Source organism: Opisthocomus hoazin, chromosome 22 (genome assembly GCF_030867145.1).
Source record: "Opisthocomus hoazin isolate bOpiHoa1 chromosome 22, bOpiHoa1.hap1, whole genome shotgun sequence".
Lineage (NCBI taxonomy): Eukaryota > Metazoa > Chordata > Aves > Opisthocomiformes > Opisthocomidae > Opisthocomus > Opisthocomus hoazin.
In genome coordinates this window covers 255,001-281,983 of record NC_134435.1, presented here as the reverse complement: position 1 = coordinate 281,983, position 26,983 = coordinate 255,001, and the positions used below count along the sequence as shown (strand labels likewise).

The following is a 26,983-nucleotide window of genomic DNA, read 5'->3' as shown; positions in this document are numbered from 1 at the left end:
GGCCGGAGCGGATGTGGGCCGCGGCCGTCACCTCTTGCCCAGCGCCCCGCCCCGCCCCGCCCTGCCGGGCGCGGCCCTTCTCGGGCGGGGCCTGCTGCCCCCTGCCAGGCCCTGCGGCGTAGCGCGAGGGCTGCGGGGTGTGCTCGTGGCCCGCGCTGCCGTGCCCGGCGCTGCCAACCGTACCCGGCGCTGCCAACCGTACCCGAGCGTGGGCCACGGCCTGGGGAGCCGGGAGCCGGCCGCGGGGCCCTGCTCCCGGGGTCCCGCCTGAGGAGCGGCCGTGCCCGGGGCTCCTTCGTCCCCGGCTCTCGACTGGGCTGCCTGGGCGCCGGGACTTGCTGGGGAGCGTCTCCTCCCGGAGCGGGGAGCGGGAGTTACAGCAAAACAAGGTGCTTTGGGCAAGGCTGAATGCCGGGGTGCCAAGTGTTCCCTGACTTCTGGAGGTTTGGGGCGGTTTGTCTTGGTGCCATCTTTCCCTCTGCTTTTTCTGAGCTTTGCCTTTTTTTCTTGAGTGGTTTGCACCTGCTTTTTGCGTGCTATCTGAGCGTTATCAACTGGGCTTTGGGCCTTTGTGCTAAGGCAGATAATTATCTAACAGATGTCTACACTGAGGTGCAGAAGCTAATGTTTTTTGAGACTACAGAGTGAGGAGAAACAAGGACTGGAGAAATCTAAAAGAAAGGCCTTTCAGAGAAGTCTGAGGAGCGTTAGTACTGTAAGGAGATCTTCTGGAGGGCCTTCCCCTGGTTAGCGGCAGCTGAAAATCTCATTCTCTGCTGGCTTAGTGCTTTGTTTGTTTTGAGTTTTCTTCTCATTTATGTAATTAAAATTTATCTGGTTGAAGTCTTAGACTGGCAATGCCTGCTGTTGGATGAAAGCTGGGGACAGAAGTCCAGTAACACTGAAGCATCATAGTTGTTCTGAGACCAAGAAACACCAGTCTTTCTTGTCTCTCGTTAACTAGTTCCTAACTGAGAGCAGAAATACTCCTTATGTAGTGTCTGTGTGCTACCTTGCGTTCGGGTTTGAGTCTTCAAGGTCATCTGATTGTTGCTTAATGGGATGTTTTAATTTGCCTTTGTATTTTCACTCACCTACTGCTACTTCCTGTGCTAAAAGTCATCACTTAAAAACATTAAGTACAATCAGCCCTAATATTGGCCTCTCAAGCCTGTACTTTTTAGCCCAGTATTTTCATCTTCATTTCAGCCTCTGTTTATTTTCCTGTTGAATTTTTCTTGTGATGCTCTGGGAACTTCACTGGAATTACACTAGAGTGTAATTTGACACTGTATTTTTTTTTTATGGTGCTTGGTTCTAACAGTACAGAAATTCAAGCACTTGTCTTGGGATCATTGTGCTCCACAACTTTTTAAGCTTTTCCAGAAAGGTAATAATACACCTTTGTGCTCGTTCCAGTGTCAGAATGTCAGCTTTTGCTCTCTCTTTTTAAAGAGAAATTAGTAAAGATACCATGAAAATTCATTTTGCATGTCATTTGCAGGTTACAATTTTTTCTGATGGTAAGGGCAGTATATTCTCTGTATCATGAAAGCGTCCTTCATAATCACTTCTTTTATTACAGAAGTGTCTCAAATCAGAGGACCCGGTGTTTGACTTGGCTGCAAGTTCACTGGTAATGAAAGTGTTGCCTCACAAACGGAGTTTGTTACCCAGCACGCGACATTCAGTACGCACACAGAGGTTTATTTCTGCTTTTCCACAAAATTAGATACTAGGTGGTTTTCCACAAAGCTAGCACACCTGGTTACAATCACATCGCTTATTTACATAATTAAAAATGTTAGTTCTGCCTATTAGCCATGCCCTTCTAACTGTGATTGGTTACTTCTCACTTTGGTTTAAAGGTATAGAATCACAGAATGGTAGGGGTTGGAAGGGACCTCTAGGGATCATCTAGTCCAACCCCCCTGCCGAAGTAGGGTCACCTACAGCAGGTTGCACAGGACCGTGGCCAGGTGGGTCTTGAATATCTCCAGAGAAGGAGACTCCACAACCTCCATGGGCAAACTCTTCCAGGGCTCTGTCACCCTCAGAGGGAAGAAGTTCATCCTCATGTTCAGACGCAACTTCCTCTGCTTCAGTTTGTGCCTGTTGCCCCTTGTCCTGTCGCTGGACACCACTGGAAAGAGTCTGGCCCCATCCTCCTGACACCCACGCTTAAGATATTTGTAGGCGTTTCTAAGGTCCCCTCTCGGCCTTCTCCAAGCTAAATAAACCCAGCTCCCTCAGCCTTAGCGTAGTACTACTAAAAGTTACTATGCATGCTCAGTGAGTAAGGGTCTCTGCTTGGGCCAGGGTCTGCAGCTACAAAAGGAGTGTAATTGATTAGCCTGATGTCACCCTACTTGATTAAGTATTATCATAATGAAAGTTTGGGGGTTTTTTTTGGTGAGCCACTGGATGTCACTATTTCTTATTGCACTGAATCCAGTTTAGATTCTAAGGCTACCACCAACTTTCAGTTTGTTGGTGATTGCTATGACGATTTCTAGATTGTGACTATGTTGATCTGGAACCATTCAATCTAGAGCAGACTGCTGAAACCCAGGTTACCAAGATGAGAAAAGGGTATGGGGTAGTGTTATGGGATCACTGAACAAAGCACATGGAATGATAAGGCAGGAAGGGATCACAGAGCCAACAAAATGGGGCTTAAGTGAGGTCACCTCCAGCACTTGCATGTTAGCAAGGAAGTGCCTTAAAGGTACTGTTATGGGGAAATCCCCCAAACCCTTTCCAGGAGCTCAACATGCTGGGGTGCTTCCCGAAAGTGCCTGTACACTGATGTACAGGCTGTTCTGCAAAGGTTCACAGAAATAGGAGTAGCCCAGTGTATTGTTGAAGTGGGAAAGAATGGGTTATTTATAGTCTTTCTTGGTCTTCCAAGTAGACAAAGCAGATTAGTCCGTTGTTTGAGGTCTGATTTTAATATTAAACAATTTTTCCTCTCTTAGCCAAATATGTTGCAAGTTAGGTTGTAGCTTTGACAGAAAATACTTCTATATTCATGTTGTTAGAAAGATAGGTCTAGTCAACACAAAATGCCTGACATTTCTCATTCCTTTTCTCCTTGCCCTGCCCCAAAACACAGATGAAAAGAGACTCCGAATTTTTTTTTTTCTGAAGACAAATTTTTGTTGTCCTTACAGTTTCTTTTGTGTTCCCCATATCTGGGGATCAGCTGTTAGAGTGGGCTGTTCCATACTCCTAAATTTTGTGTTTGATATATGTTTAATAATTACATTGTTTTAATTTAAAGATGTTCAGTTTTCACAAGAATCCAGTGAGTGGTTTGTGTGTATGTGTGTGTGAGGTCTGTGAAGTAATTTTATCAAAGTCTGTTTATCTTTAGTTCTGGGTATTGCACGCTGTATTCCTGGCTGGCAATTGTGACAACATGCTTGAGATGCTCAATGAGATTTCAGTAAGAAATGTGGAACCTTCTTCAAAAACGCACAGAGTGCTACTTATTTGGATGCCTGCTGAAATCTAGGCAAAATGTCCTTTATGTCAGGTTCCTGATGTGTGCCACTTGGGAAACTATGCTCTAGCTGTTCATATGATTGCTCTTGGTGAAGAGCAGCAGTTCTGAGAGATAGGACATGCTGAACTGTTTAGTGAGAAAACATTTTTATTTCTTGGTGCCCAACCAGATGGATTTGAGCGTGTGAACAGCTGGCACTGCCGTAGTTCACCAGCTACTGAAATTTCCAACTCTTCAGCAGAAGGTGGCGTTTTTGGCTCGTTCCTGAAGCAGCAAGGAAAGTCTGACAGGGTACTTAATGATGGCTAAGAGTCCAATAATTCCATTTCTCAATACTTGCTTCATAATGAAAACTCCTAATCGTTCCTGTCATTCCATTGTGTAATAGGTGCATCTTTGAAGTAACACCCAGGTCTGGCTTTTAGAGCAGGGGACTAATTAAAGCCTCTGCGCATGAAGTCTGATACTATCTCAGGGACATACAGATTAGCTTAGCTGTGCAAACTGGGTGCTGTTGGAAGAGCAGGAGTTGGTTCACCATGTCATTGCACAGCTACCTGGATGAGACTGTCTCTAGTCCCTCACAGAAACATGGTAACAAAACTAATGAAGGTCAGTGTGTAGGGGATTATGTCCATCGTACAAATTATGTCCATTGTAGAAATGGGTTGTGTAGATACTGTTACTTTAAAGGATTTTTTTTTTTCAAAGTTAAAATCTTCAAATGTACAGTTGATAGTCAATGAAATCCAATGTAAGTGGCCCTTACCAAGTCAAGTGTCTTGCCAATACAGAGAATTTCATCTGTGGACAGAGTTAGAGAAAATCCAGACTTCTGCACTGTCTGAATTCAACTTGTTTGTTATAATGCTATCAAACTGTGCTTTTATTTTTTTTTTAAATCAGCTATGATTACAGGTTCTTGTATAATTTTACACTGAGAAATGTGATGTAATAAGAACTTATTTTCTACTATTGGTTGTATTCTGTTTAGCACAGTTAATGCAACTCCTACTTAATGTGCAATCTGCCAGGACATCATTAAGATTAGAGCTTGGATACCATGTGACCCTAAGATGTGAGGGAAATCATTTAAACTTGATTTACGTCAAGACCAAAGAATAAATTCTCACAAACTGCGGATAGTTTCAAAAGATGTGAGATTGCCTGTCAGAAGTGAAAAAGGTTACCCAGAAATTTCTATCAGCTCTGTGACACAGTTACTGAGTTCCTGAGTGCGGAATTACATTTATTTGCTTAAGGGGACTCTTGTCAACCTTCTAGTCCCATGGAGACAAGCTTTTCTTTCCAATATCCTTTGTATTTCTTCTTTCTAATAGTGTTCTTTCTTCCAGAAATGAGTGTTGTGTTTCTGTCTGGACTGTATATGTGTGCTGTGTTAGACCTCTGAATGAATCTTCTTAAACTGGGTATCCTATAATTGGTTTTTGGATGCTTGTAGTATTTCAAATGAAATTTGAAGGTAACTTCTTTAGAACTACAAACTTGGGTGTATATTCATGCATATATATGTATATAAGTATTCTCTCCATGCAGCAGTTAAGATGTTTCTAGTTCTTTGAGACCAGGACATAGGTTACCAGGTGATACATTTCAAAGACTGCCACTAACAGTGATGGAAGATCTTTGAACAATTTCTGCCTCTAGAAAGATGATACCTCAGAAAGTCATAGTGTGACAATAGCACATTGGTACAGAAAATTATTTCTCTGCTAGAAAACGAGAACTTGGTAGATACTTGCCATAGATTTGTAACTGTTTTGAGCAGAGTTCAGAAAGAGTTTGTTTGATCTGATCTTCTAGGATGTATTCTAAACAGCATGTTCAATGAACTGTTTAAACTGCATCGTCCTCATGTGACTTCTCTGTGAGACGGCACAGATAGGTGCAGTTTGTAGATGCTATAAGTACAGTATTAATATTTAAATTCTTGCAAGAATCAGCTAGTCAGAGCAATGAATTGATGTGTGTATGTAGCTTCATTAAAAAGTAACCGAATTATATTCTGACTTTCACTCTTTGCATTTGTAAAAGGTTCTTAATTGCAGATACACTCCTGGCCTGTAGAACAGATATACATATATAAGCTTTGGTGTTAGTGGGAGGCCTTTTATTGTGATTTAACTGTAGCCAGATTATCAGTACAACTTGTAGCAGTTACAATACTTGTCCCAAACTGTATTTGATATTTTCTTTGCATTTTTTTCCAAATTGCATGACTTAAGTCCACAGGTAGTTAGGCAGCCAAGCATTTAATCGTTTATAATGCTGGAGTTTTTCCCCCTAATCAAAGAAAGAGTCAGACGGGAATATCTAAGATCAAAGTAAGTTCACTGGCAGTAAAACTTGTCCCCTTTTTTCTTTTTCTTTTTTTTTTATTAAGACACAGCCTTATTTGGCATGTAGTGCAGCTGGCATGTAGTGCAGCTTGAGAAGCAGAAGTGTTTTAACTTCTGTGTATCAAAATCAAAGCCATTGCCAGATAAAACTGTAGTTCAGGTCCAAAATGATCATGTAATAGCATGGCTGATAACAATCAGCCCTCTTGCTTGCTCTTGTTATTAATGAGATCAAAGATGCAATAGATGTATGTTTGAATAGGTAATCTGCTTATTCTGCAGAAGTGTGTAAAATGGATGTATAAAAAAATTCTCACTTCAGAGGTCAGGCACCACACAGGTGCAGCATCAACTCTGCTAATAAAAGTGGCATTAATTCTATGAGCTTCTCTCATCTATACTAAATTATCTGTCGTTGTTTTTAGGGACTGTGATATAACTTCAGCATGTGCTAGCTTCATGGTTTTGTTCCTAGTCTGCTAGCTTTGTAGAATTTATTGAACAGAAATCCTAGATCAAAATGGGGAATATCTGGAAAAAAACAAGAGTGCATATCATACAAGAATGAGAGGCTTTTAAAACTATTACTAATAGAGGACACTGCTAAGCTGGGAAATAAATATTTGTAAGCAAACAAGAAGAAAGAACATGCATCCAAGAATCATAAAATAATTCACTGAAGAGATTTTTGTCCCAAATATGTTAGATTTTTTTAAAATAAATGTTGAAATATTAAAAAAAAAAAAATCTATTGCTGTGCAACTTTTTAAGAAGGGCAAGCAGGAGAATTTCCCTAGCTGACACATGTCTTAGGCTTGCAATAGTTTCCAGATAAAGTAAAGAAAATAATTGTAAGATCCCTGCATTATAATTATGTGTTTTAATTACGGGTGTTTTGGAAGACAGTTGTTATTAAACTGTTTCATTCTTGGAGATTCCAGATTTAGTCAATAAAATCATCTTTAGAGAAGTAATATGCTTAGAATTCTGCAAGGTGTGTGAACTTAGGGTTTTGTACACATTAAACAACATTAAAGTTAACCACCTTTCTTTGGCCGCCTTCTGTGGTTAAAGAAAACCCTGTTGTTCAGACCTGTTTCATAGCCATTGAAGGGCACTGGTTATTCAAGAGCGTGGTTTAAGGTACGTCTTTACCAGGTTTAGCAGCCTAATGCAGTTCCCCATTTTTATTGACAGTTAAGATAAACCAACGATGTGTCATTTGCCAACCTGTAAGTACTGAGGATAGTGTAATTGGAAAGGTACCTGGCTTACTTGGTAAGCTGAGCTCGCTCACATGAAATGTTTTAACACGGCCGAATGTAAAACTGTACGTCTGACTACATGTAGCCCATACCTGTAAAATAGGAAGATATTCTGGAAAGCAGTGACACTGAAAGGTCACTGCTTGGGAGGTGTACATACAAGTGAAAGTGAGTTTCTTCCCTGAGGCTGTAGCAAAAGTAGGTCACGTCATCTTTGGTATGTTTAACCACAAGTAAAGCACATGGAAGCAATTTTACCTCTGTCCAAAATGAGGAAGCTGTCTCAAAGCCTGGGGCACAATCCCTGTTCTGACAACTTTAACCTTGAAGCTCCATGCTCCCTTTGCATAGAATTGTAGTAATTTACATTGGAGGAGATTTTTGGTCATGAGGTCTAACCTCTTGCAGAAAGTAGGACCACCTGTAAAGCAAGATCCAACTTCAGATTCATCTGTATGCCTTCTTCATTTAACAAGGTGGGATTCCCCCCCCTCCGCCTTGTCTGTCCTCTACCCCCACCCAACTCAGACTTGATACTGGGATGAAGGAATGCAGCATGAAGCATCTCTGGCAAGAGTGGGTTTGCCCTGGTGTAGGCTAGAAGTTATCAATAGTCAGTGTAGAAAGAGGAAACTTTAGCCCCTCTCTAGTTCCTCTGCATAGTACTGCTCATACTTGAATTCCTGGTATAGTTGCGTAGAGATAGTAGAGTACTGGAGAGCTCTCTCAAGTGGCACAGCAATTCTTGGAATGTGAGAGGGAAGATTGACAAGGAGAGGAAGGCAGATAGGGAGTTAAAGAATCATAGAATCATTAGGTTGGAAAAGGCCTCTAAGGTCTTTAAGTCCAACCATCAACCCAACACCACCATGCCTGCTAAACCATGTCCTGAAGTGCCACATCTACATGTTTTTTGAACACCTCCAGGGATGGTGACCCCACTGCTTCCCTGGACAGCCTATTCCAATGTCTGACCACTCTTGCAGTAAAGAAATTTTTCCTAATATCCAATCTAGGTTGGGAGGATATACAAAAGAGCAACACCAGCAGATCGAAGTGGGATCTCCTGGATCTCAGTCGGTAGTCCCTATAAGGGAGGGAGAACCACAGAGCAGAACACTAGAGCTGTAGGGAGGAGGGCATACCAATGCTACCAGTTCAGCTTTCTCTTGATTTTCACAGCAGGTAGGGTTTGGCTATGCTTGTCATGATTAGATACTTCTAGAGCATTTCTGATTTCAATAACCTCTCTGCAGTTCTCACCACCACACCAATTTTTTCTTCAGAATGGGTTTTAAAATGGTCAGGGCGGCGAGGGGGGGGCAGTGAGAGGTACAGAAAAGTTTAAACAACTCAAAGGTTTACGGAATACTATTAGACAATGGGACCAGAGGGACCCAAGCAGCTGGGACAGGGACTCTGCAAGGTGTGGAGAGCGGTAGGAAGTAGGGAGTGGACGTCTGGTATATGTGGAAGACAGCTGCCATCCTCTGTCATCCTTCTTTGGTGGACTGCGGGGTTTTCTGCAAGGTCAATATGAAGTAGTGAGCATGTTGAAACAGGTAACTTTACTGTGTATATCTGCTATTAGGAAGTTCTCAATGTAGGATTTTCTGCACTCTGAGAAACTGTTGTCAGAACCAGCTAGCAGAGAGTGGGCTGTAGGGACCATCAGTTTGGCAGTTTTGTGTTCTTGGTGGCCTTGGTGAAATTCACATTCTTGGTTTTTCTAACAGGAACGCTTTTCATACTGGTTCTGATCTGGTTATTACAGCAGCGAAAGTGACAATCTGACACTGGTCCCAGTAGCTCTGGAAGCTGTTGCTGGCAGAGTCATTAGCAATTGTTTCAAGCAGTGTCAATCTTTTGAGTCCAAGACAGAACTGTGAGTAGACAAAGTGAGAACACGGTGAATAAATATGAAAAGAATGCAAACCCACAGGAGGAGGAAGAATTGTTTAGTATGAACTGGAGATTTGACAAGTGATACGAAAAAAAAACGAAATAAAGCTTCTTAATGAGGTGCCTTAGTGTGGACAGTGATCTCATTGGGTCCAAAATAGACACTCTGTGCTGTAAAATGATACTTGAAACACACTGAAAAATGGCATGTTAGGGTTTGCAATCTTTGGGCGGGTGATTTGGAAGGGGTGATTTTTAATATGATTTTTCATCTTCAATTTGTGATACATTTTTTCCCCTATTATTTTTTCATGTCGATACCAGTTGTTAATCTTTTAAGTCTTACATGCTGCATAACAAAAACAATGAGCCATTTATTAATTATGGGGAAGTGACTGCAGGATATCTCATATGACAAAGTTGCGTTGTGGTCCACAGTCATAGCGCTGACCAGCACAATCTAAAATATCTGATGTCCAGAAGGTGTGTTAACATGAGTAATGGAGCACAGAATATGATCTTTTTTCCTGGCTGTTTGATGCAGTGCTATCTATGCTTTGCCCTTAAGCGATAAACAGTGATAGAATACACTGCAGGAGAAGTTTATAACTGCCCTGATTGAAAACAGACATGTCTAACAGACACGATAGAATAATAACATTCACTGCAACAGTTGTTTACTCTTTTTCATCAGAATTTAAATGGCAGGTACAGTGCAGATAGTCCTGGAGAGCACATAGTCCTTGTACACAAAATTATAGCATGCATAACAAGGCAGCAAGCTTTCATACCTCACTTGTACATCTGTGTTTTATGTTACAGGGATCACCTTTGTGTCCAAGAGGAGAGCTTGGGGCTGTGATAGCCAACAGATTTAAAGTGGCTGTGGTAGAATCTGCTCTGCCCCCTTGAGACACTTCGATTGGTGGTAGGCTAAGCAGCTAGATTTCCTATTGCAAAAGGTGAGTTGTGGGTGCATGTTCTTTTCTGCTTGTCTGGTCTGCAAGGGCAAAATGAGTAGCTGAGGGACAGTACTTTCTTAAACTGTCATTGGGCAAAAATCTTCAAGTCTTAAAAATGTGTGAACACCTTTAGTTTCCTTTGCCCATGTTGCTCAGACTGCAGTTTCCTGATCCTTCTTCACCTGCTCCAGGCTGCTTTATCCTAGAGCCTGTGTTGTGCTGGTGGTAGCAATTATGCAGTCATAGAATCAACTGGATGGGAAACTTGCCTGGCTTTAAACAAATTTTGGGTGAAAGAGTACTTAGCTTTCAGCTGAATCGCCTTGTCCAGCTTGGGGGGAGACCATAGGACTGCTTACCTGGACTGCAAAAATGCTACAAGATGGGATGGGACTGTCCTTTGCAGCAGCAGTTTGGCTTAGTTTGCATTCAGGTGGTTTGGAATCCATGGGTTTCATCCGCTAGTGAGAAGGCAGTGCTAGTTGTGAAGAGAGTTTTGTGGTGTGAACATGTCTGCTGCAGGCTTATGGACTAAAAGAGGTACCAGATGGCAGTCAAGCTGAAACAGCTTCCTGCTGGAGTTGACCCAGGGGTTTGATATGAAAAAGTGTATTTTTCCTCCTGCAATTATTGTTTATAAAGGTCTATATAAGAACTGCAGAAATGTACATGTTCTTGTATCCTGATAACATCAGGGTTATTTTAATTTTATTTGAAAGTACTGGTGCTATGATGCTGGATTGCTACAGACATTTTGAGCATCTGGTCCAAACACCAGTAAGGCCTGGTTTTAAGGTAACTCATTTTATGATTAATGTATTTTATGTTTAAGGTAATCTCTCTGCTAGTAAGAATTTCTCGGTGTTGCTGGAACCCTACAGGCCGTTGCATGTACCTGCAACACTCCTTGTGGTTTGTCCTTCTGATCGTTATCACAGACTGCTAGCTTCATGCAACCAAAAAGTATTCCTTCTCCAAAGGAAGTACTGAATTTTCTTGTGTGGAATGGAGTGTAGCATAATGAAAAAAGTGTCTTAAAATAACGTAACAGAGTACTGACAGTTATTTCTGTTGGTGTTACTATGTAACGGGTGGTGCTGGAACAACAGTGTCAGAACAGGTAGTGGCAGCTATGAATTTACAGTAAATTGTCTTTTTTGGAAGTAAGGAGGTAGAAAACCATCTTGTGACCCAGAAGCTACTGTGAGAGAATTAGAACTATTGTATTCTTTGTCTGCAGTATGTGCAAAATTGAGACGGGGAACATTTCGAAGCTGAATAATGTGTTAAGGTGCAGTTCAGAAGGCTTCTTTAACTTTCAACAGTAATAACTTCATTGGCATCTGAAATAATTTCTCCTCTGATTCACAGCAGGCAGATGTTCTTCTTTCTATACTCTTTATTGCCTGCTTTCCTGCTTAAAAACTGAATTCCAGGAAATCTGCCTATGACTCAAGTAATACAGCATTATGACATCAGAGTAGGCTTTTGTGTGTTGTCAGTAATGTGTTTTTTCCCCCCTCTCTTGCTCAGATCTGAATTGCTTTCTTGGGAGGTTAATTGAGATGAAGTGACATAAAATGCCTCTGAGGACCCTGGAGTCATGCAGCTAAAGTGTTTACTGTGCCTGAATCACTTCTTTATATCTGAGAAATCTGTTGACTCATGCCATATGTTTTCTTCTTTGAAGAGATTTTATTTAATTGAAGCTTCTGATGAGCTTGAATGTAGTATTAGCTATGCACGCATAACTATCCCAAGTGCTCTGAGGAAACCAGCATACACCATTTGCTTAGCGTATTGCCCACTAAGACCCCTAGATATCACAGTGAAACTGTAAAGAACCACGCAGGTTCTCAAGGATTCTGTTGTGTAGGAGCCTTCAGATTGTTGCTAAACTGCAGTTCCTGCCCTAGTGAAGAACAGACTTGCTCCCTTTTCAAGAGACCAAGACAATTGTTTTAACCAGTCTTCAAAAATTATGGTTAGGCTGAATTATTAGAACTAGATTATTTTGATTGGATTACATTTAGTGTGCTGCTATGCATCCTAGAAGTCATTGAGGAGAAGAGAGACTGGAGACAATATATTGACTGGTGGTCTTCATCTTGCAGGTGAGCAGTAGGAAGCCGTAGGAATCCTTATTTATATTTGATCTGTCCAGGCATTTTTTCCCCTCTTTTTCACTATACTTACTCTCCATTTGAGAAAAGAGGAGGATGTTTTGTGGTGATCAGCAATCCATTACTATGTTCTAAGGCAGCAGCATTTTATACAAATTAGAGCAGTAATTTTAACCTTGCAAAATAAATAAATGACCGGTACCCAGAGCTCCTATTGATTGTAAGAGGGACTTGTGGTTGCTCAGCACGTCACAAAATCAGAATCATAGAATGGTTTGGGTTGGAAGGGACATTAAAGGTCATCCAGTTCCAACCCCCTGCCATGGGCAGGGACACCTTCCACTAGACCAGGTTGCTCAAAGCCCCATCGAACCTGGCCTTGAACAGTCCCAGGGAGGGGGCAGCCCAGCCACAGCTTCTCTGGACAACCTGTTCCATTGCCTCACCACCCTCGTAGAAAAGAATTTCTTCCTTATATCTAATCCAAATCTCCCCTCTTTCAGTTTAAAGCCATTACCCCTTGTCCTATCCCTAAGTGCCCTTGTAAAAAGCCACTCTCCAGCTCTCTCGCAGGCCCCTTTAGGCACTGGCAGGCTGCTCTAAGGTCTCCCTGGAGCCTACTCTTCTCCCAGGTGAACGGCCCCAACTTTCTCAGCCTTTCCTCACAGCAGAGAGGTTCCAGCCCTTGGATCATTGCTGTGGCCTCCTCTGGCCCCACTCCAACAGGTCCATGTCTTTCCTGTGCTGGGAGCTCCAGAATGCTTAGTAGCATTTCCATTTTGCATCTGTGTTACTGAGAGGATATATTTAATAGGAAGGATGTCATCATCAACCTGATATTTTTTAAATAAAACACAGTATTTCTCTAATATTCTTTTGAACTTTAGTGTTGCATACTTCATTAAGAAAAAAACAGTTCTTTAAGTAGCTGCTATAAAACCAACTTCTCTCCAGCAAAAGAATATTGTGACTGTTTTCTGTGTAACAGTTTCTGTAGAGCTGATGAAGGCATAGTGCAAAGTAGAGCTGTATGTATTAGAGAACAAAATCAAAACAGAGGTGGATAGTTGTCACAAGAGTGTGATCATTCCTAAGAAGGTGAAGATGCTTGTACTCTGGATATCCTCATAGAGTTTACGCTGAAAAAATAGCACAGGACGTGAGTTTGGTTACTGATTCTGTGCATTGTCTTGCTTGGATTTGGGTAAGTTGCTCATTTTATGCTGTGGTTGTAGATGCACAAAATTCACACAATCACACAGAATGGTTGAGTTTGGAAAGGACCTCTGGAGGTCATCTGGTCCAACCTCCCTGCTCAGTCCACCTAGAGCCACTTTCCCAGGACTGTGTCTTGATGGCTTCTGAATATCAACAAGGTGGGAGACTCCACCACTTCCCTGGGCAATCTGTGCCAGGGCTTGGGCACCCTCACAGTAAAAAAAGTGTTTCCTGATGTTCAGAGGGAACTTCCTGTGTTTCAGTTTGTGCCCATTGCCTTTTGTCCTGTCACTGGGCACTACTGAGAAGAGTCTGGCTTCATCCTCTTTGCACCCTCCCTTTGGTTATTTGTACACAGTGACAGGATCCCCGTTCAAGCCTTCTCTTCTCCAGGCTGAACAGTCCCAGCTCTCTCAGCCTTTCCTCACAGCAGAGATGCTCTAGTCCCTTCATCATCTTCGTGGCTCTTTGTGGGACTCTCTCCAGTATGTCCATGTCTCTCCTGTACTGGGGAACCCAGAACTGGACACAGCACTCCAGGTGTGGCTTCACCAGTGCTGAGCAGAGGAGAAGGATCATCTCCCTCCACCTGCTGACAGTGCTTTTCCTAATGCAGCCCAGGATACCATTAGAGTAGTGTATTGGAGTACACTGTTGGCTCATGTTGAGCTTGGTGTCCACCAGGACCCCAGGTCCTTTTCTGCAAAGCAACTTTCCAGCTGGGTGGCCCCCAGCATACATTGGTATGTGTATTAAGGAAGTAATTTTCTTTCTGCTTCCTAGGCCTGGTGTTAGAATGAAATTTAAAATGTTTTTTTAGCAGGTTAGGTTCTACTGTGGTGGTAATAAAATGAATTTTAATTAACTTTCCAGTATAGTGGTGATGACTCCTCAAATTTCACCAGTTCTTTTGGAATTTAATGATTTGTAAGCCTTGCTCAGGTGAAGAATTTCTGAGGACATTGTGAAAGTTCAAGTAAACAGCAACGCTAGATTACAGGGCTTTTATTACCTGTGCTAATTAGATTAAAATTCCTAGCTTGTTAACTGAGCTGTACTGATTTGGATGGAAGATAAAGTAGTGCACATGTAGGCTTCTACCATGTTGATGAATTGCTGCAAAAGTGGTTTCTGCTGTCACTGTATCTGATACAAATGCAAAATTTATTCCCTTGATGTAAGAGTGTATCATATTAGACATCCCGAGGAAAATAAAGTTAAATATTACTAAAGTATGTTCTGCACATAACTGACTTTATTTTCTTTAATTGAGAGTGATGCTGTTCTGAAACAGAATTTAGTACATCTAAATTGTCTGGTGCTAGCCGCATTATGATGGATTAGAAAGTCCAAGAAACCCAATAGAGACTTCTGTGACATAGCTTGTTTCCAGTTAATTTTCCACAGGTCAACAGAAATTGGGGGTATTAAGGACCTTCAGTTTAACTGGTGGTTTAACTCCAACACTGACATGTTGAGTGTTAGATCGAGCCATTGAAGTACTTAATAATTTCTGTAATCCATACTTTTAAACTGTTTCTGAGAGAGTTCTGTGAATTTTGTCTAGATGCCCAGGTGGTTAAACTATTTTAAATGTATATACAGAATATGTCTCTTCCCCTCCCTTTTAAGAGCAAGAAATATAAAAACCCCGCACACCCCACTGGATTAATATAATTGAGATGCAATATAAGGGAATCTGTAGGGATGTTTTTAATGACAGTAGATTACTTTGTTTTTCTTATCATCATGAAAAGTTAGGATGACTCCTGGTCATCATGGAATGCATGTTTAAATACAACATTATAAAGATTCCTGGTAATGGTTCAGAAAAGGAAAATACCACTTTTGTAGATTTACTGCCAGTGGTATGTGATTTACTGCTTATCCTCATTCTGTTTTATTAGGTGCCGATGGGATCTGGAAGAACTTCTATGGCACTTGATGCCTTCTCTTCCCAGGTTGCATAGTGGCATTTGGTCAGATGGCTGTTAATCATTAAGTTAATAGTGATTTAAACTATTACTGCATCTCCTCTAAAATATATCCCTTCATCTGAAGGATGACAGTTGGACATACATTCTCCTCTCGTCTGTTCTAACTAAAAGAGGTTAGCTTAAATCGTCATGGTGTTTCAGTGGACTAGGAATGTGTAGCCATTTGAAGGATACTCATATTTTAAAATTGCTCTAACTTGTCTGAAGTCGTCTTCCCATACTGCTATTACGCTGTCAGAGTATCTAAGTAAGATTCTGTGTTCAAAGACAAAGAGGCAGCTTTTCGTGCTCCCTGAACCAATACTTTCTGCCTAATTGAAAACTGAAACTAAATGAAGTGCATTTATTCCTGCTTAGTAAATTGAATTTTTTTTCTAGTAGTTTCACTTCAAGGAATGTTGGTGTCCTGTTCTCCTTCAACCTCTTGGCCACTCTAAATAAGTGAGCTAAAACAGGTCTATTGGTACCTAGTTCATATAATTAATTCAGTTCTACAGACATATCAAATTAGTAACTAGCAAAGAAGGACACAAAGAGTACTGCCTCTAAGAGTCTGGAGTTTTCTGTGAGTGACAGGTACAATAAGCAGGGATGATTGGACTGAATCCAGTCAGTTTATAAATGGAGAAGTCAGCTCTGGTGGCATGTCACAAGAGTGTAAGCACAAGATTTATTCAAGGAGCATTTAATTAACCTGGAAGGTAATGGAAGATAGTGTGTAGCTCTTCCATTATAAAAAGTACTATATTGCTTAGATGCTTTATTACTGGGGAGAAATAATGGCTTCATGTTTTTCCAGGACGCAGTATTAACATTTGAAAGCTACACAGATTACATTGATATAACCTTCAGAATTTTTATTATGCTGAGCTGGTTTTTGAACTGTACAGCCAAAAGTGATAAATACTGTTGGCCTGTGTGGAGAGTTTGGGGTACTGTTATTTAAAAAGTACATTTGACAAATACTACGAAAGTCAGTAGTAGAGCCATAGGCTATAATCCCATTCCTCGTGTCAGTGTGTGTCTTGTGAATTGCTAGCCAGTTCTTGACAGGCATGACACTTCCTTAATATATTCTGTTGTGTCATAGTATGCTGTCCCTGCGATATGAGGGTTTTTTGGTGGAGAGAATGTGGGTGAATGTCCTCCTTGTCAGCTGGAGATTTACAGTGCTGCATATTTATGTTCTTGTGCAGTATGCACTTTGTATTCTATAAAAGTTTCATAAGTGGAAGGTGATCTTTGCAAGGCATTTTTCAGGGGCATAATTTTTAAAAACAGTAGTAGCTGGGGGTAAATTGAGCAATACCTTCAAGTTTACCCAGCAGTAAGGTGCCATGCAGTGAGTGAATGTCAGTTTTCTTCCTAGACTAGGCTGTAATGTTTTTCCAGCTGAAATCTCCTTCTACAGTCACATTGTACAATGAGTACTGCTGATCCTTTAGAAACATTTTGCTTATTTAAAGAGATGCTGTTCCATACACTGACTTCAAGAAGTCCAATAGAAACCAGCCTTTTCTATCTTACATTACTAAATGTAATAAAACCATGACAATAGTAATTCATATATTCTCTCCAGAACTTTGAATGACCCTTCATATTTTCTGTTTTCCAGTATGTGAGCTTTCTTCATGAAACCTTTCTGCTGTTTCTTGACCACGAAGTCATTCTTTTCATTTACTGTGTTAACCCCACACATAAAATTCAGGCTAGTGAAAGATGGTACTTTGTGAAAGAGAAAGTATTTTGAGATCACAGACTTTTAGAAATGAAGTTATCAAGAATTCTGTAAGGGTGGGGTAATAGCACAGATTTTGGTGGAGTTTGGATAGACTGCAGTATCCAAAAATTTTGAGAGCAGTATATTAAACCAACTGAAAGTGTGTAGTAGTAGTTGTAATCCAAAGTTAGAACTTATAGCACCTGTAGATACTTACCTGTGCTGTAGTGTGAATGCTTTTGCACAAGCAGTTACCAGTTTCAAGAAGGCTTTTGGTTGAAGATGCTGAAAAATAAAGGCAAATTTTGTGTCCTGTTTTAAGCATGAAAGAATGGAGACTTTATATGAGAAAAGGGGAAGGAAGAGTTGAACTTCTTGTAGATGCATCGATTGATGTCAATTATCATCTTCCTTTTTATGCTTAAGTGAAATGTGAGAAAATAAACTATATAATAAGGTCCCACAATAAACTCCTGGGAATTGGAGGGTTAAAGGAGAAGTAAAAAGAGGCATCTATTTTAAGAATATAGGTCTTGAAACAACCTTTAAACAACAGAAATTTAACTAAAGCGTTAAGGTTTAGAGAGTTCTTAAAAGGAGGGTGTTTTGAGGGGGATGATATGAAGACTTTTGATTAATGCAGGCTGTCATCTTTTTTTTTTAAATACTGTGACATGCAATATTTGTAGAAAAGACATCATGTTCAAATAATTTGTCTTGCTCACTTACATGTATTCTTAAGTCCTTTGCAGGACTGTCTGCTGTCAAGAATCCATTTACTTTGTGACACTTGAGCTTCTTAAGGTACAGAAAATGGAGCAAAGAAACTTTGATCCAGACAGAAGGAAAATTTCAGTCAGGGGGACGGATTATTACTCACATTGAGAGCATCAGAAGGTTTTTTGATCACTTCTTGTTACAAAAAGATAGTATGGAGGTGGGCTGCCCCATTGTAATCTCTTATAATCGGACCTGCAGTATCCTAATCACTGAGACAAAGCACTGTATTGTAAGCTGTCCTCATGTTGTGCCGTGTCATGGACAGAAGGAAGATAGGACACCAGAACTGCGTTCATGTCTGCGTCTCCCAGAACGTTAAGAAATGGGTTGTAGAAGCCATACTGTCAAAACTGTTTTACCCTCTGTAGCGAAAGGGGCACCTGTAAGACGGACTCCTTTCTGAAGGAATCTCTGCTTCTGAGACGACCAGAAGTTGACTGGGACATTGTGCACTTCTGCTTTGAATGCACTTACTATTTCTTGCATGCAGTTAAAATTCCTGAGTTCAATTTTATTTCTAATTTTTGTGTTCTGTAATATCTATGATAATGTGTTTCTCTGCTATAATGTTTCATGCTGTCATGCTTACCGATCTAAACAGGAATAATGAAAATTCCATGTTAGTGCTGTTTTCTGTCTTATGTATACTAGTCTCCCTTAGCACGTTGTGGATGTTGTAACCACGCTTGTCAGATTATAGTCAGTATTACCTGCAGTACTGCCTGTTCCTAATTGGTTAGGGAATTTAGATTTCTGTCAGAAAATATTTAAACTACATATTCTGTGGCATTCTAGATATAGTTAATATTTGCTTCTATTCTGTTTGATATGTCAAAGCCCTGGGTTGTACACACCTGTGTAATGTGAGCATAATTGTTGTTTCTTTTAGTACTGTCCTCTTATAGATCTACTTGTTTCTTATCTGGTTAGAGAAAACATTTCAGAGGAAAGATGTGGCTTTGTTTTGTAGCATGCACTCCACTGAGCAGGAAATTTGTGATGTAGCTGTTGTGTGCTACCTTTAAAACAAAGGTAAAATTCAATGCAGTAAAAATAACTTCCTGGTTAGGTGGTAAGATTGTATTGCAGTTTTACTAAGCGAATATACAGAATGGAAAGTGTTTTAAATTTTTGTCATTAAAAGTCTATGCTGCTACATATAATATTGCCATGTCAAATTTCATACCAGTTACAGGAGCTGTCAATTGATTGTTTTACACTTGCTGATTTCAATATCCATTTGTAGTCTCTGCAGAAGTTATAAATTCAGGATAAAAACTGTCAATCTATTGTGACTGACAGATTCTTGATCAATGAAGCCTAGGAATGAAACTGCAAAATGGGGTGGATCTTCTGTTGCTGGTATGGAGATAGCCAAGTTTTACAGGATGGAGTATCTGTAGGTAAGGGTGCTTTTCAGTCACTCTTAAGATAACTGTAGAAATAGTACTATTAATACATGTTGGAAAGCCAGTGGGGTTTTAAGAGAAGTAAGTGTGGCTTCTCCAGACTGTGGGCTGCCAGTCCCATTTGGGAAGACTTCTCTCTTAATCTGACATCTTGTTTAGAACTGATAACACTAGAGAGTCCAATTAAAGTATTTCAAGAAGACATCCCCATACAAGACTACATTGATTGTCAGCTAATGTGTATTGAATTTTAGCTAAATACAGCCCCGGGTGCTGTGCTGGAAAGCAGGGGAGCTTGCAGTTCGAGCTCTTAATTCCTTTTATATCGATTTGGCTGCTAATGATATAACCTTCTACTCTAATTAACTGACATCTGCATTAGGCTGAACAAGAGCCCTTCCACTTGTTTGTGTTATGAAATGTGTCCTCCTTTTGTGTTAGATTTTGTCCAGATTAGCTTAGTCTGCAAAATAGATCATCGAAAGGATTGGCTTTTCTTTTAAATATCTTGTAAAGTAAGTTTGTCTTTCTGCTCTGTACATTCTTGCCTACGTGTCCAGGACTTATGTTGCTGGTGAGCCTGGCCAGAGCTGTTTCACTGACTGGATGCTTTTCTAGTCCTTCTCAATGGATTATTTGCTCCTTTGGCTGATATGAGGTTGCCAAGCAAGGTGTAAATTTATATAAATATGGGGTATGAAGACCTGAGGATAAATGGGTCATTTTTTATGTCTTAGGTCATGAATAAACCATTAGATGTAAATTACTAAATCAAGCTAAAAACGTTGCTAGATTGGAAGGGTAATCGTCTTATGAAACCAAATCTTATAATTGCCAAATCTACACACTGCCAGTTCTCAGATTGCGAAATTTTGATTCTAGCATCTGAAAAATAAAATGCATGGGTTTAGTGCAAAATTGTTTTTACAGCACTTAGTAATTTAAAGCCACTAGTTAGCAGAAATTCATCACAAGCAGCTGTTTTTGTTTTGTTATGTGTGCTGTTGCCATATATGAATTTACACATTTGCTTTGGGAGAAGATTGTGAGTCTCATTAGTAAAGATGATGTGAGGTCAGGATTCTCTTACATTTTTACTTCTGTAGGAGCTTCATACTCAGTGATAGGCACTGCAGAAAGCTGGTTTCTCTTGCTCTATGTATAAAATGTTGTTGCATTTTTTCTTCGAATACTATTTGAGTCTCATGTTTTTCCATGTTGTTTGTGGGGTTAGACCATCTCCTAAAAAACAGAGGTATGTATGATTGCATTTCTGGTGTTCATCTGGTGGCTGTTCAGCTAACAAACAGATAACAGCTGTTTCAAGATTTCTGTGTCTGTGCACTTCTGAAGCTAGTAGCTATGAGGAGAGATGAGAATTAGTGCTGAGAGGGAAAACTCTAACAGAACTCAGCTAGCAGCTACCAGCTTGTTCAGTCAGCATGTGCTTATGCCACTTAATGGGCATCATGTACATAATCCTGAATGGGTTTACAGCATTTTCCATTTCTTGCCTGATGGGGGTATTGTTAGGCTTATTTTGGGGGATGCACGTGTGCATACACACAAACACACACACCCCCGCACTATATATATATACACACACACGCAGTGTTACTTCAAAGATGACAATAGATCTGTGAAAGCAGGTTTAATTAGTTCCTTTTCTTAGGGAGCAAGTTGTTTCCCATGTTATTCTAGTCAAATAATGATTAAAAAAATCTTACTTTAATCTGTGTGTAACAAAATAATTCTAGTTCTAGTTTAATTATACAAAAATTATATTCTTGTTCCTGTTTCTGCTAAGAAAATGTACAGCTTTCTGTAATTTAAGTATTATTCACATCAATAGAATTTCTTTTTTCCTTATTGTCCCATATTTGATGAGAACTAACAAAATAATATTTATATTATTTTCCTACCATGTATCTCAGGATATACTTAGAGAAGTAACTAGGTGATGAAACTAATAATTTTTCTCTCCCTCAGTACTCTACAGATTCCAAGCTTTTCCCCTCCTTTTTCATTACTTCCTCTTTACTAATTAACTGCCTTACTGCACAGTACACATAGCCTTTCACAGAAGGCATTTCCGTTTGTTATTCAGTACAGAGGGGTCAACTAAGACAGATTTTAAATTATACTAATAATGAAATATGTGCCTAAGTATTGGTGAAAGAGGGCAGAAGTGAATTTCCTAGACTGCTGGTTCTATTCCACTGGCAAGCAGAGCTCAAGAAACTCTGCTTAACACCTGGCCTACACCTCTTCTTATTTTTTAAGTTCTATTGACTCCTAGTTATGCTTTTAGACATATATTGAGTAATTAATTTTACTGGAAGCAATGCAACCAGTCCTGATTTAATTCTTGATCCATCACTTTCGATTTGCCAGACACTTGCATGTGTAATTAGTGCTGTCACCTTCTGTTAATAGAAAGTCTGTACATGTCATAATAGCCGTGATGATATATTCTGCTAGGTCATGGCATTGCTTTTGCATAATCTGGTTTCTTTCCAGCCAGTAGCTATGAGCAGCAATGAGGAAATAGCACAATCCAGAAAACAGAGGAATAGTAAACAATTTTTCAGTGTGGCAAAAGGTTAACGTGGGTGAATCCTAAAAGGTGGGTTTATCAGCAATTTTAGAAGAAAAGTGATTGTCAAGGAGATGAGCAATACCTAAAGTTAGATAGGGTGCTTGAGATCCATGGTCATCAAAGGGATCTAATGAAGCTGAAGGACTAGGCAACATGATTACAGATGAAATTCGGTGTTAGCTGGTGTTAGAGAATATATACAAGAAGGAATGACTGGAATACTTGTGCTTATGGGGCTCTGTATTGCTTATAACTGCTTAAAAATATTCAGGTGTCACTATGGCCAAATGATAAAGACTTCTGCTCAGTGAGCAATAGTAGCAGTTAGATGAGAAATATCCATCTCAAGATTTTAGGTTAAAACATGATTCCAGTGGTCCCACCTCTGGGGCCTCCAAACAGCTAGGTCTCACTAAGTCTGCTTTACCTTTCTCTTATTAACTGTTCTTTTCAGGGGTGAAGAGAAAAAGCAAACTGAACATCAGTATTAAATTGTAAATGGAACAGGCCAGAGAAAGTGTCTTGAGTTGGGGTTTCCATCGTTGTGTTCCTGGCTGATACTGGGCAGACCAGTGTATTGAATCCTGAAGCCAACTTGCAGGAGTTGGCACTGAGCAATTGGGAGAAAAAGACAGTCTCGTGGAGAATTTATGCAGTGTTCTGTTAGAAAGCCCAGCCTCTGCTGGGGATAAGGACAGTTGGGTAGAGATGACACTGATGGCCTAAGGAGCACATCACAGAGTAATTGATGCAAATCCACAGTTCAGTTTCCCTTTTCTCCAAAACTCATTGCTTTGTAATTCACATGTAGAGGGAGGGATCTTTTCATTCCTCTCTCCTCCCTCAAGCTTCTGGCTTTATTCAAGAGCTGGGAACAGAAGAATACAAGAGAGATGGTTTATTGTAATGGAGTTTTGATCTGTTCCTTCAGGAAACTTTGCTGCTTTTTCTGGGGAAGTGCTGCTTCTACTGAAGTGGAGTTTGTACTTGAGGAGTACTGAAGATTAGCCATATCCTGTTGCAGAAGATTGTGTAACCTTTGACAGAACATGTTTCTTAGCCGAGTTCTATGACAGCAGGATGTGATATGATTGTGAGCTAAGTTTGAAAAGCTGTGTTTGTATTTTTTACAACATATCAGGTTATATGAACTTTATCTCAAAAGCAGAAGTGAATTACTGGATTAGCAAGTGAGCAGACCATTTTTACTTCTATCTATGTGGCATTGCTGATTGAGGACATAGAACTAAAACATAAAAGACATCTGAAGAAGAAAAATTATTTGGGTCTTAAAACAGTGTTAGATTAAGTCTTGGAAATGTTATGCCTTAACATAGGCAACTGGATTCTGAATTGAAAAGTTTGTGCTTGAAAATCAGAATTAAAATACAGACTCAGGTGGATACATGAGTAATACTATGCTGTCATGTGTAATAGCATTTCTGATGAGATCTGCTGACTAAGCTGAAATCAATCAAAAAGAAATTAATAATAATCTAGTAAATTGATCAGCTCATCATCTTTTCCCTTTCCTTGGCATTTAATCGTGCCTGACTTACCCAATGGAGGATGTAACTTTGTGATGCTTGAGAAAAGAGGCCAACCAGGAGTTTCTAGTGTTAGCATTTCAGCCCCGTAGAGGCAATTTAGGTTCTATGTAGTATAGATAAAACATCTGGGATTTTACTCCCCAACTTTTTTTGTAAATTCTTTCATGACAAGTCATAATCTCTCTCTGCCTAAGCGTCTTTCCATGTTGAAAAAATATATAAAACTTGCATTTGCTCTGTGATTTGCAGTTCCATATTATTTCCATTTGCACTGTGATTTGTATTTGTGTGTTAAGAATGAAGTGTTCAGTGCACTGAAAATGTGCTTCTGATGTGATACCACTGCAGCTCTAAGGTGGATGTGGAATAACAATCAATTGTGTAGTGTATTTGAGGATCTGGACTACTTGTGTGGTAAAATTTTGCACAAGGCTGGACTGAAACTGAGAAAAAAGATCAGAAATCTCTTAACTAATTTCTGCTAGAACTGTCATAAAAGACACAGATGCTCTGATTTGGAATGATGGGAGTGAAATCCAAAGAGCTTGAGACTGGAAGAATTAGCTACTAATCTCGAATTTCTACAAAAAGACTGAGCAATTCCTGTTTTATAGCCCTGAAAACATAATGAAGCCGTGGGGATCACTGACACAACAAGCTTCTGAGAGCCACTAGCACTTAGCAAAATTGACTTCAGTTAATCAAAAGATTCTTTAGGGAGAGGGGGGGAAAAAAAATAAAGGTGCTAGTTTGGAAAGCTGCAAACAAGTAACTGCGTGTAGAAGGTTAAAGAAATTTCAGTTCCTTGCAGTGGGGCTCAGTGACCTATAATGACAGTACCTAATGGGCAAACTTAAATAGAAGGAAAAGTAATTACAGTGCTAGACTGATGGGAAAAAAGTGAAAGGGAAGAGAGTACAGTGGTATTTTACTCACCCTTTATTAAAATATTTCTTGAGCGAGTTGTGTATGAACCTGCAAGCACATAAGAGACTACAGTAATAACAGGTGCATAGAGAACAAAATTATCCAGCGTGCATGATCTAGAATATTAACATGCCCCATTCTGAAGAAACATCTTACTTGTGCCATTTTCCTGTAGTGCTAGGTAAGAGGAAGCACTGAGCTATAACTGATACCCCACAGTTATTGAAAGTCCTTGGCATTTTTTTGAAGAGCACATGGTGAAGTCTCTGATGTGGGATTCTAAACTGGCCTGTAGGTTTGAAGTAAGCTTGCTTTTAATAGTGTCCTTTTCTTAGGAGAAAACACATTTTATTACGTTTTGTTTAGAACTGTTGAGTGCTAGATGTTTTAAAAGAAATCTGGAGGGGAATCACCCTTTCTGTAGTCCATTTGAATGACCAATATTATAAGAACAAGGCAAGAATAACTAAAATAGGACAAATACTGTGGAAAAGAGTTTTGAAAAGTTTCCATTTGCTTTGTTTAGGGACTTAAGACTGCAAGGAACCTCCTGTGTCATCAGGTCCAATCTCCTGTTATCACAGTCACAAGCTCATACATATAATCTGTCACATAGCACTTGTTTTTCTGAGAGCAACTGTGTTGTGATTTATGTGTCTCACAATAACAGAATAAATGTTTTTATTTCAGTGGAGTTTAGTCACTTGTGGATGCTAGGGGAATTTATCTGCAACAGCAATTCCAGAATTATAAAACAGCTTGAAGCTTTTTCTTGCTGAATATGTCACTGTAAAACAAACTTTTAATTTTGGCTCTCTGTATGTATTGCAGTGCAGATGTTTCCATGTAATGTTCCTCCCTGACCAGATGCCAAAACGTTAGGTGCAGGAATGGACAGAGTTTAGAACAAGAAGCATTGTTAGAGGAAAACACTTCTGGTTTTATACCTGAGCAGTAAACTGGAAGCAGGAAAACGGGAGTATAAAAATCACAATCTGTAATTCAGGTTTTGATGTGAATGTGGAATCCTAGATGGTTGTGGCAGGAGAAAGAAAAGTGAAGTCTCATGCAACTGTTTTATTGTTGCACTATTTTCAAGGGGATAATATATGCAACAGAGTAAAGTGTGTATGTGTTGTGTAATGAAAGTGGAATAAAAATTGTTAGATAGATAGTTCCAGTTGCTCTGTTTAGTGCTTTTCTATAATTTTGCTCTTTATTTTGGTCAGAGGTTGCTGAGATATAATTCAGTTGAAGACTAATTTACTAATTAATTTTACTTCAGTCAGATAATCAGTAGAACATTTTTCAGTCTTTTTATCTACGCACAGAGATAACTGTAATCTTCTCCTGTGTTCTCAAGCTCACTAACAATCCTTCTTGCAAAGTGCTTCTAGAGGCTCCATTCTACATCTCAGCTCTTCAAGCATCTAGTGGTGTGAACTCTGTGATTCTGGCCACGCAATAAAACAAAGGCAAATATTATTTTCTCTCCATCAGGATAAGCTATCTGAATTTTGCTCAATAAATTTTGTCATCTGATGGGGGGAGGGGAAGAACAGCTGAATCTCATGCCTTACAGGAAAACAGGTGGGACCAATGAGCCAAAAATCACACAATTGTTTTGTGCTAGCTTAATGGCTGCCTTGTTCTGCCCAAAGGTAAGGACGTAGTTATCAGCGCCATTTATCAGGTACACCATTTTAGTATAAACTTGTTTAAAACAGGGTAGAGCCCCTTTTTCATCTTAATTAGACAGTAACCCATTGATTCCAAGTGGGCCTTCATTTTCTAATTATTTAGTACATAATATAATGTCATTAAACATCTTTGAGTGGACAGGATTGCTCTAAAAGCCTTAGCTCCAGAGCTCTAATATTAGGCTTTTGGCACTCATCCCTGTGTGTGAAAAGCAGTCAGTTTGTTTACCAGGAATTCAGATTCACATTACTGGGGGAATTAGCAGTGAGCTATTAGTCTGATTCAAGCACTTAACAATCGCTGATCATCTCCTCCCAGCCTGGGGATAATGGAGGTGATCAGCTGTAAATGGAAAGTATGTGGGGCTATTTTCATGAAGGCACTGGGAGAAAGTGCTGCATCCCCTGACCTCTACTAACCCTGGGGTTTGCAAGAAACCCAAACATCAAGTCACTTCCTGGAGGAGAGCTAATCACCTATGAGAAGAGCTTCCATTAGAGACTCAACCAAGCTCAGCCTCAGCCGAGCCCCCTCATCTGGAAAAAGGTTCAGCCACAAAATCCCTGAGGTAGACGTGATTAGCCTCTGATCGTATTTACCAGTATCTATTTCGATGGGGGAAGCAACTGCAGAATAGCAGCTGGTTTTGATTCCGCAGCAGTGCTGGATGATCCTGTCGAGCTCAGCGGTGCTGGTTGGCTTCTTGCTTCTCCACTGCTGCCCCCAGATCCTTGTCTCGTTCATGGACACCTCAAAGATTACTTTGAAAGTTCTCCTTCTTGTTCTTCTGTAAAGTTGCCAACCGTTTTAGCAAGAGAGTGACTTATGATTTTTAGGGTGTATTGAAAAAGATACTTTCATTCTTTATAGGTGCTGAACCTGTAGTCTTTTCTTGTCAACTCGAACTTACCTTTTACAGTGAGCAGGTTTTAAGAGGCATGCCAGGTATCTGTAGCCAGGAA

The 26,983-nt window shown here is 40.0% G+C and overlaps 1 long non-coding RNA gene across 2 annotated transcripts in view; it reads left to right on the top strand.

The window, feature by feature from the left end:
* Positions 1-26,983, top strand: part of LOC142363936 (uncharacterized) — a 44,305-nt gene that overhangs the window by 572 nt on the left and 16,750 nt on the right. Inside the window, exons 1-2 of one of the 2 annotated variants that reach the window (XR_012766042.1) lie at positions 105-389; positions 9,858-9,997. This is a non-coding gene — a long non-coding RNA (uncharacterized LOC142363936). Of the gene's footprint in view, positions 1-104; positions 390-9,857; positions 9,998-26,983 lie in introns of those variants that run through there. The other variant, XR_012766043.1, reaches the window with a different exon arrangement.